This window comes from Echinops telfairi, unplaced genomic scaffold (genome assembly GCF_000313985.2).
Source record: "Echinops telfairi isolate 266 unplaced genomic scaffold, ASM31398v2 ScPeMD7_1957;HRSCAF=2489, whole genome shotgun sequence".
NCBI lineage: Eukaryota > Metazoa > Chordata > Mammalia > Afrosoricida > Tenrecidae > Echinops > Echinops telfairi.
In genome coordinates, this window is record NW_022105855.1 from 2,410,474 (window position 1) to 2,424,109 (window position 13,636).

The 13,636-nt window shown below is 37.1% G+C and overlaps 1 protein-coding gene and 1 pseudogene across 1 annotated transcript in view; both read left to right on the forward strand.

The window, feature by feature from the left end:
• Window positions 1-13,636, forward strand: part of LRP6 (LDL receptor related protein 6) — a 168,821-nt gene that overhangs the window by 5,859 nt on the left and 149,326 nt on the right. The window lies entirely within an intron of this gene.
• On the forward strand, window positions 11,301-11,549 carry LOC115870550 (annotated as a pseudogene).

Here is a 13,636-nt window from a genome sequence, read left to right on the forward strand (position 1 = left end):
TCTTGACTATTGTGAATAGTGCTGCAATGCACATTGCTGTCTACATATCTGGTTTTTCTTTTTGTTTTTTTGGTATGTAGAAGTGAAATTGTGAAAGGACAGCTTTTTGAAGTTACAAAAATAAGCATAAATATTTAGGTGCCTGTTCTGTTTTTAGTTGGCAAAATTTTAGTGACATGTTGGTTCACAAACCTCTCATATTTCTGTAGCCTTAGGAATAACTCTTGTCTTAAATCCTACATTCAGTGCTATCGCAGTGCATTTAGTTTTACTTGAAACTTACGGTTTTGAAAATGGCATTGATCACTTTTGCTAGATTACTGTAATTTTGGAGTTTGACAGATAAGTGCTTTTGTATGGATAGTCAAATAAAAATAAATCTACCTAGGTAATGAGAGACTTTACTCAAAAAGATGACTGCAATAGAAAGAATGCTCAACCAGAAGATCTAAGTACCTCAAAATCAAACAGAATAAGGCTTTTTCTTGTACAGGAGGGCAGGAACTTCCTATGTTTAAGAAAGATTATTGATCTTTATACAATATTGTTGAGCGTTGTGAAGTTGCCCTTCAACTCATGGTGACTCCATGTCATGCCCAATGAAGGGAAATGCTGCCGAGTCCTGCACCAGTTTCATGGTCGGTTATGGATCCTAATGCTATGAGCTGTAGCATTTGATTTGGAAGTAGATTTTCCTTATCTGTCTTGGTTTGGAAGCTCTGGGAAACCTACTCAGCATTATAGCACCATGTAGCCTCTGATAGAGATAGGTAGTGACTGTTGGCTGGGAATTGAACTTTGGTCTTTCTGTATGGAAGGTGATAATTCTCTGCTGAACCACCCATGCCTCCAAACATAATATGGAGTCATTATGAAGTCAGTCTCATTAGATTTGGTCTGGTCATTTACACAGGTATGGCAAAAAATGGTAATTTACCATATTGGCCTTTTATGTGTGAGAATTTTTGTAAGGAATCTTAGATTGAACTTTTGAAAGCTCCCTGAGTCTAGGAGAATGTACTATTAGATTTCACCTGCAATACCTATTGATTTAGGTGAATTCCTCTCATCTTGAGATACTCAAAATAATATTGACCCTTTTGTCCTGCTAGGAATAACATTCATTACTTCACTCGTGAAACTTGAAACCTGAAAGTCAGGTACGAGGCCAGGTTTCCCAACCACTATCTCCTTAAAAGTGTCTTGCCACTGGTGGGATTGTAAACACTGTGGAAATGATATGGCGCTTTCTCAAACAACAAATAGATACTTCAAATGACTTAGCAATCACTTCTCTGGCCACATACCCTAAAGAAGTAAGAGCCAAAGCACCAACAGGTATACGAACGCTTAAATGTTTATCACAGCACTCTTCCAAATAGCAAGAAGAAGGAAACAACCTAAATGCTCATTGTAAAGAGTAATGATGAAACTGAAGCCCTCATTACTGAAACCCAAATGAAGGCTGAGCATGATAGTGGGACAAGAGGAAAGTAAAAGGAAATAGAGGAAAGAACTAGGAGGCAAAGGGCATTTATAGAGGTCTAAATACAGGCATGTATTTATGTCGATGGGGAAATAGATCTATGTGCATATATTTATAGGCATAGTATTTAGTATTAAGGTAGCAGAAGGACATTGGGCCTCTATTCAAGTATTCCCTCGATGCAAGAACACTTTGTCCTATTAAACTGGCATTCCATGATGTTCACCTTCCCGACACGATCACTGAAGACAAAAGTGTGCATAAGCAAATGTGGTGAAGAACGCTGATGGTACCCAGCTATCAAAAGATATGGCTTCTGCAGGCTTAAAGGCTTGAAGGTAAACAAGCAGCCATCTAGCTCAGAAGCAACAAAGCCCACATGGAAGAAGCACACCAGCCTGTGTGATCACGAGGTGTCCATGGGATCAGGCATCAAAGAACAAAAAAAATCATATCATTGTGAATGAGGGGGAGTGCGGAGTGGGGACCCAAAGCCCATCTGTAGACAACTGAACATCCCCTTACAGAGGGTTTGGGGGAGGAGACGAGCCAGTTAGGGTGCAGTATAGCACAGACAAACATACAATTTTCCTCTAGTTCTTTAATGCTTCCTTCCCCCGCACTATCATGATCCCAATTCTACTTTACAGACCAGAGGATGTACACTGGTACAGGTAGGAACTGGAAACACAGGGAATCCAGGAAAGATGAACTCCTTAGGACCGATAATGAGGGTAGCTGTACCAGGAGGGTAAGGGGAAGGTGGGGTTGCAAGGGGGAACCGATCACAAGGAGATATATATATATATATATATATATATATATATATATATATATATATATATAGTCCCCTCCTTGGGGATGGACAGTAGAAAACTGGGTGAAGGGGAGGCGTTGGACAGTTTAAGACATGACAAAATAATAATAATTTATAAAATAAGGGTTCATGAGGGAGAGGAGGCGGGAGGAGGGGAAATAAACTGAGACCAAGGGCTTGAGTAGAAAGCAAATGTTTTGGGAATGATGATGGCAACAAATGTACAAATGTGCTTGACACAATGGATGGATGTATGGATTGTGATAAGAGTTGTTCGAGCCCCCAATAAAATGATTTAAAAAAGGAAAAAGAAACTGAAGCCCCTTATGGCATGGATGGACTTAGGGAACATTATGTTGAGTGGAATTAGTCAATGACAAAAGACAAATATTGTATGAGACTACTGTTAGAAAGGAAAAACCAACACAAACCTTTTCATACCAAAAACCCCTAATTTTGATAATTGGATAGGGGAAGGAGAGGGACAGTGAAGCAGTAGGCTAGAGGGTAAACAGGTGCTAACTTGGTTGAAGGGAAAGTATTTTACAAGAGGCAGAAGAGGAATTGGGGAGGATGGGTGAGGTATTCGGGGTTTGACAAGTAGTTTAAGTTGTTGAATATAAATTTGATTATCTGAAATGTAAAACTCCACCTAGTGTCTGGCCATATCTAATTAAGTGAGTATCATTCTCAAATATTACATAACTAGTGTTTCCAATTATGTACTGTTAATGAGGGCAGAGTCTATTGCAAAGAAATATATTGCTATGAAAGAAGACTATACAGTATAATTTCCAATTCTGGTATGGGATTAGGCAAGAGGGAAAAAAGTCTTTTGTCTGAATTTGTTATGAATTATAGATCACTTAAGAGAAAGGAAAAGGGGTCTTCTCTCCAAAGCATAGATCATTCAAGCACCAGCAATGTTTTAAACAAAGCTCATAGTTACTTTTTTAAAAATTAGTTTATTTTTTATAGCTTCACCAACATACAATTTACATATCATACATTTCACTATTAAACATCACCACTGTCAATTCCAGTATGTTTCTTCTTCCTTGTACTTCCTTGTAGCTGTTCTTCTCCTGCCCACTTCTCCTGCCATGCCCCCTTAAAATTATTAATCCAATTATTTCTGTAGGATTACCTACCGAGGTTTCATATACAGAAAAACATACAAAATTAAAACACAAACAGCCCAACAACAGTGGCAGAATGAAACACAGAAAAACCTCATTTGCAAACAAAGTAGAAAATATTAAAAACAGGAGCAATGATAACATTGGAGCAGAAGATCACTGACCAGGTGTATCACATTTTGACCTTAATACAACCTCATTAATTGGCCCCACAGTATACTCTGTCTGATAACAAGGCCTTTCCCATCCCTGGTCCATAGTCTGGATTCACCTGAAACTTAATGGATATGGGGCATCCTGTGAAGGGGTTTGGGGTTTTCACTGTTATCCACAGCCTTCTGCAAAATGAGTGTTTTTTAAGACTCTATTACCATTCTTTCCTCCAGGCTTGATTTTTATTTATTTTTTTAAGTTTTCATACTTTTTTATTAGGAGCAAATCCAGACATTATACCATTCCATAGTTCAATCGTATCAAGCAGTGTTGTACAATTGATACCAAAATCAGTTTCAAAGCATTTTCTTCCATCTTGAACTCTTTGATATCAGTTCCCCCTTACCTATCACCCACCCACCTTTTCTAGTTTTTGTTTTAGGATATCCGTCTTAAAGATTTACACCCTTGGGTGGAATGTGTCAGCATCAACTGGATGTTAATATTCTGTTTTTGTCCTTTTTAAAAACAAATATTAATTCTTGAATTTGGTCAGTCAGGCTTGATTTTTATTACTTAGAATTTTTATGTATGTGTATGTGTGTGTAAATAATTTTCTTTTTCTTCAAATCTCCAGTCTTGGATGACATACGCTGATGTGCTTCTTCTGTGTGGACTTAGCTAATGTCTCTCACTTAGATGGCTACTTGTTTTAAAACAAGCCGTAAGACCCCTGGTAGCTGGCACCATCAACTTTCTTCACCACACCTTGCTATAGCATCCACATTTTCAGTGATCACTTCATGGGGGCAGGCATTGAGTAGGGCCATGTCATAAGAGCGCATTGCTCTTAAATTGGAATAGTGTTTGGGGTCCTAAAAGCTTGTATTCAAACAAGCAGCCATCTAAATGAAACATCAACTAGGCTCACATTAAAGAAGCACACCAGCCTGTGTGATCCAAAGATGACAGTAACAAAATCCAAATATGATGCAGGGAAAAAATATTAGAGATTAAATTGTGAACACCCAATTTGTAGAAGACTATGGAGGACAATAGGAGCCCAAAGCCCATGTGTAGAGCATCTAGTCAGAGTAAGCGTCTGGCAGATCCCCTCTGGCCACAGGTGAGGGACTTTTAACAGCTTTACTGTCAGACAGAGTATTGTAAACGTGATTATGGTGGATTGAACCATGGTGTAATGTGGTACTTGGTCAGTTGACCTCCCTCCTGAACCAACCTGAATTTGCTCTGGGCTCAAATATTTTTCGCTTGTTCCACTACAGAATTATCTTCTCTGGTTTTTTAAATATTGTTGGTGGTCTTTTCTTTCTTTTTCTTTCCATTAGTATTATTTTCTTTCTGTTTCATTTTATTTTTATTGGTTCTGTTAGGTTTCCCAGCTTGTGATGCACAGAAGGAGTGGATGCTTAGAGACAAGAACCGATGTAGTGGTTCATCGGGGATGGGGGGGTGAGGAGGGTGAAGGGAATTGAGCAAACAATGCATGCTGGAGGAGGGAGGGAGCACTAGAGTCGATTGTGATGATGTATATATAACTTTTTAAAAGCGGCTTAAATATGGAAGTGTATGATATATGAATATTATATCAAGAAAACTACTAACAAAAAAAAATGGGGTGGGGGGACCAAAGTTGACCAATGGTTACTATGGGTGAAGGAGGAAGAGTTTTTGCTTAAGAGACATTGCGTTAATGATGGTGACATAATTTGGAAAAGGATATCAATACACATCATGAAGAATATAATCAATGGCACTGAACTATACATGTAGAAGTTAATTGAGGTGAAGGGAGACGTCGGACAGGGCAAGATATGACAAAATAACAATTTATAAACTATCAAAGGCTCATGAGGGAGGGGGGAGCAGGGAGGGAGGGGAAAAATGAGGACCTAATGCCGGGGGGTTTAACTGGAGAGAAAATGTTTTGAGAATGATGAGGGCAATGAATGTACAAATGCGCTTTACACAATTGATGTGTATGGATTGTGATGAGTTGTATGAGCCCCTAATAAAACGATTAAAAAAAAAAGTTAATTGAATTGGAGAATGTTTTGTTGTTTTATGTCATAATTAAAATATAATAATGAGTACAAGGAAGAAGAAAAGGTTCTAAAATTGATTGTTGTAATGATTGTACAACTCTTCTTGATATGATTGAACTATTGAATTGTATATGAAGCACCAATAAAACGTAAAAAAACCTAATTGCTCATAGGCTAGGGTTACAATTAAGTACAAGTTGAAAATCCATTCATATATTTAAGGTTTATATATGTGTCTGGTTCACTTAAAAAGCATCATTATTTTGTGGAAGCACATTATAAATTATCCCCTGGGGCAAATGGTAGTTCTTTTGATATTACCATTAATTTAGCCACAGATTTTAAAACACTCTTAAGAAAAAGAATATATACATAAAGGACTGTTTTTGAGATCAAAATACATAGCTTGCTGATTTGTACAGATTACCATTTTAGATGACTGGACAGTATTTACACAAAGAATGAGGGTTGGAGATAAGGCAAACCTTTGAATAATGTTCATTCGTAAAGGTAGAACTACTGTATATACTAAGCATGTCATAAAAAAGGCAAAGAGAGTCTGGAAATAGCATATATATGGTAGTCTTGAATTGCCATTAATTTGGCACCCTCAAGTCGAGAATTTCGAAGGAAAAAGTCCAATGACTTCCTCATCTAAAGGCTTGGGTAGGAGTTGTCTGCTTCTTCTCACACTGGGGCATTTCAGCCTTCGTCCTATGGGAGTGTTTTAGTTTCTTCTTTAATCTGCTATTGGTAAAGTCCAGCCTTTAAGGTAAAGTCTAGTTTGCTTAGTGGGAGTTTCCAGTTGGATCCTGCTGTGTGACTTATGAAGGAAGTTTTGCACCTTGAAAGGACAGAGTCTGAAGTCCTGATGTCTATAGTATACAGCCTGGGCCACCAAGGGCTGAATAAAAACTGGGTCATCAGTGGCCAGTTTGGGACATGATACTGAACTTAATCTCATTGGTGGTTTATATACTTAATTTTGAGTTTTACGCAGTGGCAGGCCCACTACGATTGTCCACAGACCAAAGAATAGTCCATCACCTTTTCTGAGACAGATATGCCCATCTACTCCACCACTTTCTGAATTGGGTTTCCAGTAAGGTTCACTAACCACTTTTGTCGAATGGTCTGTTAATTTGGGGTGAACATGAAATAGTGTTATCTGGCAGGTGCTGGTTGGTCTTCTCCCTCTCCTCACATCATGGGGAATTGACCCAAATGAGGTGAGGCCTACCTCTCTTCAAGGTAGTTTTGACCTTACAGTTATCAGCCCAATGTGTGACTGCTCTGCCACCAAGGCTCCTATGATGTGCAAATAAGGGTCCTAGTAATGTTTTTTTCAGTTTAGTTAGTCCTTTGTAATTGTCCTGCTCAATCATGGGTTAGCAGTTTTATAAACCCATCTACTTCTTTAGTTATGCAAAATCTTGACTCAGGTTGCAAGAACATTTCAAAGTTATTTCAGTGATAATTAGAAGTCTGTGGCCAGTGCCTGGCATAGTCCTTTTTCATGAGTCTATGAGGCAGTCCACATTTCTTGAAGTTGATGCACTTTGGCCTGAAGCTGAATTGCAAGCTCTTTTAGTGAATTGTTAGATTAATGCAAACTATCTGTAAATGAGAAGGTTAAAATGGAGGTGATTAATTTATTACAGATAACTTTGAAAGTGAAACATCTGCTCTGAGTTTGTTATAAAAGAATGCAATTGCCAGGACTTTTCACAGGTCCTTCCCCTGGCTGTGGCATCAGGACTTGGTAGCTGGTGCTGAGAGAAAACTCCTGGGTTGCATCTTTGCCCTGGGGCTGTGCCACTTGTAGCTGTCTGAATGTATGGAGAGAGCGAAAACAATAATACAATTGACAATGAAATTTAGTTGTTTTTGTTGTATGCAAAAAATCTATTAAAATGTTTTAGTCAAAATATTGCTATTAAAGCATAGTAATTAACTTTATTTTTAAAGCTGTGTGCATAATAACATCTAACTTATGAAACCTTTGCAGAGAAAAAATGTCAGATATAATGTAATGGTCCTGAGACACAATATAATATGCTATGAATATATCAAGTATATAAAAACTGCATAGTAAAGGCTCCATAGAATTTTTAATAGCTGATTAATATATATATATGAATTATCCAGACCTATCTCCTAAGGCCCCTCTGACTGGACTGGAACATCAACCTTTTGGTTAGCAGTTGAGTGTGTTGACCACTTGTATTTTCTAGCGATTCTAACAAGCCTGTATTTAGCATTAAGATACGAGGGAGTGACACAGGGAATCCAGGATAGATAAATCCCTCAGGAACAGTAATGGGAATAGTGATACCATGAGGTAGGGGAAAGATGGGGTGGGGAGAAAGGGGGAACTGATCACAATGATCAACATAACGTGGGTGAAGGGAGACAGCGGATGGTATAAGATATGAAAATAACAATTTATAATTTATCAAGGGTTCATGAGGGTGGGAAGGTGGGGTAGGGAGGGAAAAAAGAGGAACTGATACTAAGGGCTCAAGTAGAAAAAAAATGCTTGGAAAATGGTGATGGCAACAAAGGTGCTCGACATGGATATATGCATGGATTGTGATAAGAGCTATATGAACCCCCAATAAAATGATTAAAAAAATTTTTTAATTGTCTGAAGTCATCCACCAATGACAAAGACTTGTTTAAACATGTTTTATTGGGAATAAACACATGATTTATGAATTGGGAAAAAATGATGGTGGCAACATATGCACAAATGTAATTGATACAATTAATGTATGGCTTGTTATAAGAGCTGTAAAAGCCCCAATAAAATGATTGAAACTCCCCCCCCCGAAACTCCCCCCAATAATATGGGGTACCCAAAACTCGGAAAAAGTTGGGCAGAGTTTTCATAGTACACATTATCTAGCATTCGAGCAACTCACTCTGAGTTAGTGCACCCAGTGGTGTTGCCTGGGAAGTTCTCTCTGGTCACAATGAATTTTTTTGTAAAAGCAGTTTAGCTCGAACCTCATTTTCTATGATAGCTGATTTAAGAGAACACTGCAGCTGTGAAATTTTGTTTCTTGCTTGGGAAAAATTGCCAAAGAAACTGTTGAGCACAGCTTATAAGGACAGCACTATGGGAAAAACCTCAAGTGTACAAGTGGTTTTCTTGTTTCTAAAAAGGTAAAGTGTCAGTTGATGACAAACCTTGTCTGTACATCCATCAACTTCCTGAAAGGATAAAAATGTCTACTTGTACATTTGGAGTTTGTTCCACTAGGTCAGACTGTTAAAATCAAGCTTTCTATTTAGAGGTTTTGAAAAGATTGCATAATAGTGTGTGTGACTAAAAAGGCCTGATTTGTGCCACCATGACAGTGCATCTGCTCATGCAGCCAGTTTTTGGCAAGAAACAGCATGCCTCTCTTGCCCCATGCACCTTACTCACTTGATCTCGCTGCCTGTGACTTCTTTTTGTTTCCACAAATGAAGAGGGACACGAAAGGACAGTGATTTGATGCTGTAGAAGGGGTGAAGAAAAAAATGAGGGAGGTGCTATCAGCTATCCAAACAGATGAGTTTGAAAAATATTTTCAAGAATGGAATCGCATATTTTGCAAATGTATTAAGTGTAATGGAGAGTACTTTGAAGGTGCTAAGGTTGTTTTGTAAAAAAGATTTAAATATATAGCTTTGAAAAAAAATTCAGTTTTTTTGTTACCTCCTCTATATTAAGATTACCACGTAAAAATAATCAGTGTGTGTAGGTTCTAATCATCCTTTTTAAATTTTTGTTACAAAAATTTTATAGGTAAGTTGATGTGAGTCCTCATTCAGAAAACACTTCTGTGGAGTTGAGTACAACTCAACTGACCCTATATAAGACACAATAGAACTTCCTCATAAGGTTTCCAGTCTAGAAACCTTTATGGCTACAAACGGCTCTATCCTGTTTTTGTAGAGTGGTGGGTTTGAACTACCAAACTTAGTATCTGAGTGCAGTAACCATATTGCCAGCAGGGCTCATTGGCCTAGAATAGGGATTGGCAAACTGCGGTTTGTTTGCCATGTGTGCGCAGCTCTTTCAGTACCTACAAGTGGTGTTGAAGTAAAATTGAAAAAATTTAAAGGTTATTCTTCAGATAATTTCATTTGTTTGTAAAAATATATTTATGGCTCTTGAATAACTTTTAATTTGTTGTGAGAGACAGGATTGGCTTTCCCATCTCAGAAGTTTGCCAATTCCTGGCCTAAAATATGCCGGAGTCAAATGAAAAAAATCAAATTGTGACCAAGTTAATATTTTAAAAAAATTGTGCACACACAAAAAAACCCAGTCAATTTATGAACTGATAGCACACTGTTGTACTACTGGTGCCTAATGTCAATAAGAACGTTGATAAATTTCTTGGAACTTGATATAATTTCTGAGATATTTATTAATAACATTTTGCCCATACAAATTTAACCTTTTATTTTACAATACTTACTCAACTCATAGCAATTAAGTAACCCACTTCCTTGTTAGCTGAACAGATTCTAATTTTCCAAAATTTCAAAAGAGGCAAAATATGAATGTTTGATTAAATAAGATCATCAAGAAATAATACTTGGTTATATGTGTAACCAAAGTAAGAAAAAACTAATTTGAAAGTAAACCTAGGATTTTAATGAGCCTTACCACTTTAAAAAGTGAGATTTTGTTTAAACAAGAAGGCATGATACAAATGGTGTTAGTCCAGGTAGACTAGAGAAACAAATTCATTGGAACTCATATGTGTATAAGAAAGAGCTTTATATAAAGAGTAATTGCATATTAAGAAAACATCCCAGCCCAGTCCAGATTAAGCCCATAAGTCCAATATTAGTCCATATATCCAATACTAGTTTATAAATTCCTTGTTAGACTCATGCAGCCATGCAATAATGCCAAATGCAAGAAGATCACAGGCCAGTCGGTGGAAAGTCTTGTGGATCCAGTTGTGGTGGAAGCATTTCAGCGCTGCTGTGGGTCTCCATGTGGCTCCTGGAACTCCAGGGCTCTGGTTGTATCAGTGTAGCTCTATGTGGCTTGTCAGCAGGAAGACCAAGCAGAGAGAGTCTGTATCTGGCCTCCATGGAGCTATTTATCTCTGTGGTGCCTCTAAATGAGGTCATTAAGCTGTGACCTGATTGACAGGCTGGACTCCACCCCACACAAAACATACAAGACAAGATATTCTCATAAAACACAGGATCTTTGCGTTCATTTTTTCCCCCTTGACTTTTTCCTCCAACAATTTTATTGGCATTTAATTCACATGTCATATAATTCAGTAGTTCAGTCACACCAAAAAGAGTTATATACCCATCATCACCATCAATTTTAGAATGTTTTTTTCAATCTTTTACTTTGTTAGTAGTTCCCCATTTCCTTCCAACCTCCCCTGCCATACCCCCAAGGAACCATTAAATCCATTTACTGCCTCTGTAGCTTTACCTGTCTTGGATTTCATATACAGGAAAACATTAAAAGACAAACCACAATAAAGAAATTAACAAGAATAACAAATAAAATAAATAAAAATAGAAAAGAAAGCAAAAAATATTAAAAATTAGAATAGGGGAGTTGTTTGGAGGTTGGCGGCGAGGGTCTGAAGTCCCTCAGAACAAGCATGTCGCACAAACAAATTTTCTATTCAGACAAATAGGACGATGAAGATGTCGAGGAATTTGAGTACAAACACGACATATAGCCCAAGGATATAGCCAAGCTGGTCCCGAAAACCCATTTGATGTCTGAATCTGAATGGAAGAATCTTGGCATCCAGCAGTGTCAGGGATGGGTCCGTTATATGATCCATGAACCAGAACCTCACATCTTGCTCTTCCTGCGGCTGCTGCCCAAGAAGCCAAAGAAATGAAGCTAGCGAGCCACTTTTCAGCCTCAAGCTGTTCCAGCCTTGCTTTCTTGCTAACATCTTTCTAATAATGTAGCCTCCTCTGACGTTTCTCACTCTGATATGTAAAGGATGTTCCCTACACTGTTTGAATGTGCCGGTGTGTGCTTTGCCGCATGTGTAGAGCCACACCGCCCTGCCAGCTGTGCTGTGTGGGTCCAGGTCTTAGCTGCCAGTGTCCCTAGCAGCTGTGTGTGTGTGTGGGGTGTGTGTGTGTGTGTGTGTGTGCTGTGTCCAGCAGAGTACCCCTGGCAGGCGGAGAAAGCACCCGAGATTAAGATCACAGGGCTCAGTTTACAGGCATTGTGTAAACTTGCCATTGTTGGTGTTTGTGTTTCTCTTTTTTTCATTTTCCCTGTTGGGTACTGCGTGTATGGTGACTGCTGATATGTGTTTTGATGTATTGGAAATTTTCCATTTTATTCAAGAAATCCGTTCCATGTTTTTAAAAAAAGCCCTTGATTAAAGAAGACATTTTTATAATAAAAATTTTAGAATAAATTAAAATGGATCATAAGGGAGATCAAATAAAGGGGCGTTGCTTTCTAGGCAGATTTACCCAGAAGGCAAAGACAAATAAAACAAAACAAAAAATATTTCTAACATCTTGTTAGGAGTAGACCAATAATCTGAGAAAATTTGTCATTTTTGACTAGAAACCAAATTCTAGTTTTGCACAGGGAAAATATTTTACACTAAAGCACCTTTGGAAATCTTATAAGTAAACTTGTAAAAATTTAGCCAACTGTGGCCATGACAAATAAAATTCCTTTTCCATGAACTTTTTTATAACTTTTTACATCCATTCAAGTTTTTGTTCTACACTTTCCTCTTTGTCATTGTGGAACAACAGTCTCTTTACATTAGTACAAACTCTTTTCTTTAACAAAACACACCATCACAGGTTGTATACCTTATATACAAAAGTCTTCCTTTTGTTACTGTATCTCCTAATAGGGAAGGTGTTATTCACATATGTGAGATTTTTAAGATCTTTTTTTTTTGTTGAGAAAACGATGGAGTATATTTTTGTAAGCTATAGTGGGTTATGCATTGGACTGCTTACTACAAGTTTAGCAGTTCAAACTTACGAGCCACTACAAAGAAGAAAGGGTGGTTTTGCCTCTGTTAACACTGGCAGCCTTGGAAATCCAGAAGAGCAGTTCTATTCCACCCCTTTAGGGTCACTCAGTCAGAACGTGGCATAAAGAGAGGATGTTTATTAATAGAAGGCTTCAAAAAGTTCCGGCAAAAATGAAATTAAAGGACAATGGAATTTTTCTAAAACCTTTTTGAAGTCCCCTCATAGATTTACAGTGTATACAACTTGTCTATATGATTATAAGAAGTATATAAACTCAAATTATGAAAAAACAAAAACAAAAATACCTCAAATTATGTTCTATTTCAGAGATGGCCCAGATATTTAATAATCATCAATTGACATCAATCATCAATTGACAATCATCAATCATCAATTAGCCTAATTCTAAGTATTTAAGTTACCAAAAGATCTGGGAAACTATTTCAAGTTGAGTTATTACAAATTTATTTACTGTTAAAGTTTTTAGTAAATTATTTTAATTATTGTTCAAATAAATTTGTCATGCAAATTTTGTTAAACACAAATACGAGCTTTTTGTTTCATATAATTTTGAAGTTTTAGAAGATTTAATATTAGCTTATTTGCTAAATAAGTATGTATAAGTTTAGGAAAAACATACCCAAGCAGAATAAGAATGTATGCTTATTTTATAATTATGCTAATAACTTAGAAGATATAACTTTTTATCAATCCTGTTAACTAGTTTTGTTTGCTAAAGGATTTAGCTAAGTTATAGGAGTGGGAGGGTTCATAGAACATTTGGTCTAATTTCTATTATACTACTTAAAAATATTAGAAATTTGATTTTCCTAATTTTTGAACATTTTAGGATTATTTTATTTATAAAGCATACATTTATAATCAGCTCCTTAAAGAGATTTTATAATCCAATAAGTTGCTAATACCATTGGACATAGGAAAATATTATTCAAGAGGACTTTAAAAA